At 32.2% G+C, this 5,517-nt stretch overlaps 1 long non-coding RNA gene across 1 annotated transcript in view; it reads right to left on the bottom strand.

Annotated features, from left to right (window-relative positions):
• Positions 1-528: 528 nt before the first annotated feature.
• The window catches only part of LOC111089253, a 6,697-nt gene continuing 1,708 nt past the window's right edge, over positions 529-5,517 (bottom strand). The window contains exons 2-5 of the long non-coding RNA XR_002613545.1: positions 5,188-5,259; positions 3,084-3,155; positions 1,636-1,779; positions 529-604 (exon numbers count right to left, since the gene is read on the bottom strand). This is a non-coding gene — a long non-coding RNA (uncharacterized LOC111089253). The remainder of the gene's footprint in view (positions 605-1,635; positions 1,780-3,083; positions 3,156-5,187; positions 5,260-5,517) is intronic.

Raw genomic sequence — 5,517 nt, 5'->3', positions numbered from 1 at the left:
AGCATGTTTCTAAAGGAATCAAAGGAGTTGTAGCATGTTTCTAAAGGAATCAAAGGAGTTGTAGCATGTTTCTAAAGGAATCAAAGGAGTTGTAGCATGTTTCTAAAGGAATCAAAGGAACTGTAGCATGTTTCTAAAGGAAACAAAGGAACTGTAGCATATTTCTAAAGGAAACAAAAAACTGTAGCATGTTTCTAAAGGAAACAAAGAAGCTGTAGCATATTTCTAAAGGAAACAAAGAAGCTATAGTATGTTTCTAAAGGAAACAAAGGAACTGTAGCATGTTTCTAAATGAAACAAAGGAACTGTAGCATGTTTCTAAAGGAAACTAAGAAACTGTAGCATGTTTCTAAAGGAAACAAAGAAACTGTAGCATGTTTCTACAGGAAACAAAGAAATTGTAGCATGTTTCTAAAGGAATCAAAGGAGCTGTATCGTATTTCTAAAGAAACTGTGAAATGTGTCTGAAGGAAGTAAGGGAACAAAAAATTTTCTTTAATGGTAAAAATATGAAAAATGGAAATATACTCACAGGATAAGAAGTTTTGTCTGATTAATGAAAGCAAGATCAGGAACTGTTTCAATTTTATTATCAGCCAGGCTCCTGAAGAGAAATATATGTAGTTAAATCTAAAAAAATGTACCTACAATAAAATTAAAAGAAACATCCATAGCTGTTGCCCTTTTCAAAGATTTAAGTTAAAACCCCACAGTAAACAGCCCAGTAATTAATTAACTTAAAAATTAGGTGCAATAGAATAAACCCCACAGTAAACAGCCCAGTAATTAATTCACTCAAAAATTAGGTGCAATAGAATAAACCCCACAGTAAACAGCCCAGTAATTAATTTACTCAAAAATTAGGTGTAATAGAACAAACCCCACAGTAAACAGCCCAGTAATTAATTTACTCAAAAATTAGGTGTAATAGAACAAACCCCACAGTAAACAGCCCAGTAATTAATTAACTTAAAAATTAGGTGCAATAGAATAAACCCCACAGTAAACAGTCCAGGAATTAATCTACTCAAAAACTAGGTAGGTACAGCAATTAATTAACTTAAAAACTAGATAGGTACAGTAATTAATTTATTCAAAAACTAGGTGGGTACAATAATTAATTTACTCAAGAACTAGGTAGGTACAGTAATTAATTAACTTAAAAACTAGGTGGGTACAGTAATTAATTTACTTAAAAACTAGATAGGTACAGTAATTAATTTATTCAAAAACTAGGTGGGTACAATAATTAATTTACTCAAAAACTAGGTGGGTACAGTAATTAATTTACTCAAAAACTAGGTGGGTACAGTAATTAATTTACTCAAAAACTAGGTGGGTACAGTAATTAATTTACTCAAAAACTAGGTACAGTAATTAATTTCTTCCAATTGGCAAAACGTATATTTACAGTAATATTGTTAACAAGTTAAATATTTCCACACATTTCAGTTTATTTTTGTCAATTTCAGTAATGAAGGCAAGAGATAAGTTTTTTCTGTTTCTTGAAAGTGTTTTGAGCAAATATGGCGTTAGGATATTTTCAATTTATTGTTCACACGATAATATAAACAATAACATATACATAGTACATTATAAATGAACAGCTTTGAACAACTTATAGAAGAAACTCACAAACATTGAAGCTGTACCAACTCGGACAAAGCTGCTACTGGAACTTCCGTCAGGTGATTTCCGTTCAACCATAACCTTTGTAACTTCCGCACACCTCCAAGACTTCCTTTCGGAACCTGGCTGATTTGATTTGAATTAAGATTGCTGGAAAAGTTAAGATTTGCCTCAATAAGTTAACACCTCAATATTTCTTCCCTTGAAATTTCTAGATGATAATCACTAATTGGATAAGATAGGCCTAATAACAATTTATTGCTGAAAAAAGGTAAACACTTTTTTAAGCTGCGACTTAGGAAAACTAAACGATCTAAATGTATTCAACAAAGTCCATTAAAATTAAATTATTTGTGTTCGATAATAGCTGTCCCTAATTTTGAACTCGTATAGACTAGAGGGAAGTCAACTAGACGATAGCACCCACCACTAACTATTTGGGTCCTTTTGTTAGCCCAAAAAGTGGGATATGATCGTCACTCTTATAACACAATCACGGCGGAGCGAAACTTTTATTTTATTATTATTTTGTTTTGGAGAAGGCACATGAACCAAGGACCTACTGAATCATAACCCATCACGCTAACATCTAGGCCATATTAAAACTAACCAGAACAAAATTAGTTCTTTTTCTTAGTTTGAAAATTTGGTGAAAGTCTCTTTATTCAACAGTCTCCAGTGCAGTAAACTAATTTATGCATTTAGCTCCACCTGGTGGTATCTATACTTGTTTGTTGCGTTATTGATTGTTGATCTGTTAGTTCATGAGAACAAAACATAAACAACAAAGATGAGCCCAAGATTGTCATCTTGATAAAAAAAACAGTCTCCAGTTTTAAAAACATGGTAAAGAAACTAATTAAGCAGTCTTTATGTGACACGTTTTTTATCCACGATCGAATAACATCAGTTACCAGATTTTGGTGTCTAATAACGTATTGTATTTTTGAGTTGTAAACTTACCCAGGTGTTTCACAAAATGTGACTTCAATGATAAGCTAGGATAATTTGAATAACATCATATATTCATTACAAGTTTATAACATGAAAAATAAGCTGAGATAATTTTAATAACGTCATAGGTTTAGTAACAGGTTTAGAACATGAAAAATAGGTTAGGATAATTTCAATAACGTTATAGGTTTAGTTATAGGTTTATAACATGAAAAATAGGTTAGGATAATTTTAATAACGTTATAGGTTTAGTTATAGGTTTATAACATGATAAATAGGTTAGGATAATTTTAATAACGTTACAGGTTTAGTTAAAAACTAGGTTTATAAGCATGATAAATAGGTTATGATAATTTTAATAACGTTATAGGTTTAGTTATAGGTTTATAACATGAAAAATAAGCTGGGATAATTTTAATAACGTCATAGGTTTAGTTACAGGTTTATAAAAACATGAAAGTAAGCTGAGATAAGTTTAATAAGACCATAACTTGACTTACAGCGTTTCTAACGCTGGGACCGAGAGCAAGGCCTCTGATGGTACATTATCCAATTTACCGTCTTGTAAAGACCTAAGAATCAAATATTGATTACATTAAAGTTAATGTAATATACGTAAGAAAATGTTAGAGCCGAAACGAATGTTCGCCATAGATAGATGAAACTCAATTTTCAGTTAAAACAACATTAACTTTGAAGACCGACAATAATGTATTGAAAGAGGCAACTTCCTTAAGAATTTAATACACATAGTTTAGAAACACTTAATGAGACAGTAAAGATGACACTATATATTATTTTAAGTTTGCGTTTAATATATAAATTTAAACGTTACGAGAAAATATGAAACTCTTCAGGTATTACAGAGGACTGAAAGCTATATGGATATCAACTTTATTGGCTATGATATACTGTAACATATAAAAGATATTTAATCTTAGATTTATACTGGTTAATTCTGGGTAATATTAACATGCTTATTACAGTTTTATAGTTTCGCGGCGTTCTTGAGTGTAATCAGTATAAAACGTCATATTCAGAGCATGGGAACGGTACTTATTCCAGACTTTAGCATTAAACTAAACACGATTAAATGGGGAACTAAAAAGGCTCCTTAAGTGCTTCGGTACATTCTACGCTGCTAGATGACCGAAGTTAATGTGCCGCGAAATGAAGGAACGAGAAAACCTATTAATTAAAAGAAAAGCGGTAAGTCAACAGAACTACCGTCATTTCTAAACCCTCACCTCGCAATCTGGAATGTTTAATTAGGAGCTGACGCCAATTCTGGATGATGTCACGAGAAATTTATTTGTTAGTTGAAAAGGAAGAGAATTTAGTGTAAAAAAGAGGGATAAAATATGAACAATTAAAATAGGGATGATGGAGAGAACCGAAAGGAATTGGGACGAAAGTCTGGTTGCTAATGTCTTTAAGCTCGTGCGGAGAGACTGTCTTAAATATTATCTACATATTTTATATGTTGACGGAATCCTAGGAAACTAATAATGGTCAGTGTTGTTTTAACGAAAGTATTTGGGACACACACACACACACACACACACACACACACATGATGGAAAAGATGGAATCTTGTAGCGACAACAGTACCCACAGGAGGATATTGACAATCATTCTAAACACAACTGTGACACTAGAAGATAAAGTACCGCGAACCTGAATCAATATTAAGAGTGGTCTGGGGAATCATAAATCCCCCAATTTTCTCGGGGGCTGTAGCGTACTGGTCAAAGTAGCCATCGCTAGAGTAGAGAGAGAGAGAATCGGTAATAATATAGTCCGTCACAGCATATATTAAAAAAAACTTGTCGAACAATCGGCTTTCTTCCAGGAATATGATGGGCAAAAGTATACGGAAAAAATTTAATATTGTTTTCAAAGTATAATCTGATATGAAATATAGATACGAACTATTAAAAAATATTACATGACTCGACGAAAGTAATATATGATTGTATAAGAAATAAGATAAAAATTGACTTAACAAACAAAAAAAAAACCTGATACGCTGTTGGTTTACCGCAAAGCTACTCAATGGGCAAGGCACGCTCTGTCCACCGTGGGAATCGAACCCCGGATTTAGCGTTGTAAGTCCGTAAACTTTTTGCTGACCCACCGATATGCAAAACGTAAAATGGACAAGAAAATCTTAAATAAAAAATGTACACTCCTGGATTTTTATTAAGGGATGTTTAAAGTGTTCTTTTCACAGAATTTATTTGTCTTAATCGAACACACTAGTCTAACAATGGTGAAATTATACATTGTTGTAAGCATTCTATGATTGAACTAGTGAAATTAAGCATTTTTTTATACATTAAATACTTATTATATGTGGAATTATAGACGGACTTTACCGGAGCCTTCATCGGGCAACATTGTACAATGTTGCCCGATGAAGGCTCCGGTAAGAGGGCCGAAAGCTCGCAAATAAAAGAAAAGTATTTAAACGTAGAGAAAAGTCTGTGTATAATTCTATATATGAATTTATGAAAACTTTTTTTAAATATGTAAATCAACTGTAACACCATTACAGAAAACAGCAGTTTTAACTTTACCTGTAAATAATATTATAATACTTACAATATCTTCAGCTGCAACAGTCCGTTGAAAACATTTGGTGAAAGGTAAGTTAAGCTGTTACTTCCCAAATCTCTGAAAATAATAGTGACGGATCAAGCTTCCCACATTCCCTTAGTGACAAGATTCATGTAACACTTATTCTACTGGCTATAGATTACAGTAAAACTTATCCTACTGGCTATAGATTACAGTAAAATATTCTATATTAGATATAGTTTACAGTAAAACTATATCCTACTGGCTATAGTTTACAGTAAAACTTATTCTACTGGCTATAGATTACAGTAAAACTTATCCTACTGGCTATAGATTACAGTAAAATATTCTATA

This window comes from Limulus polyphemus, unplaced genomic scaffold (genome assembly GCF_000517525.1).
Source record: "Limulus polyphemus unplaced genomic scaffold, Limulus_polyphemus-2.1.2 Scaffold5677, whole genome shotgun sequence".
NCBI lineage: Eukaryota > Metazoa > Arthropoda > Merostomata > Xiphosura > Limulidae > Limulus > Limulus polyphemus.
This window is presented reverse-complemented; position numbering and strand designations above follow the sequence as displayed.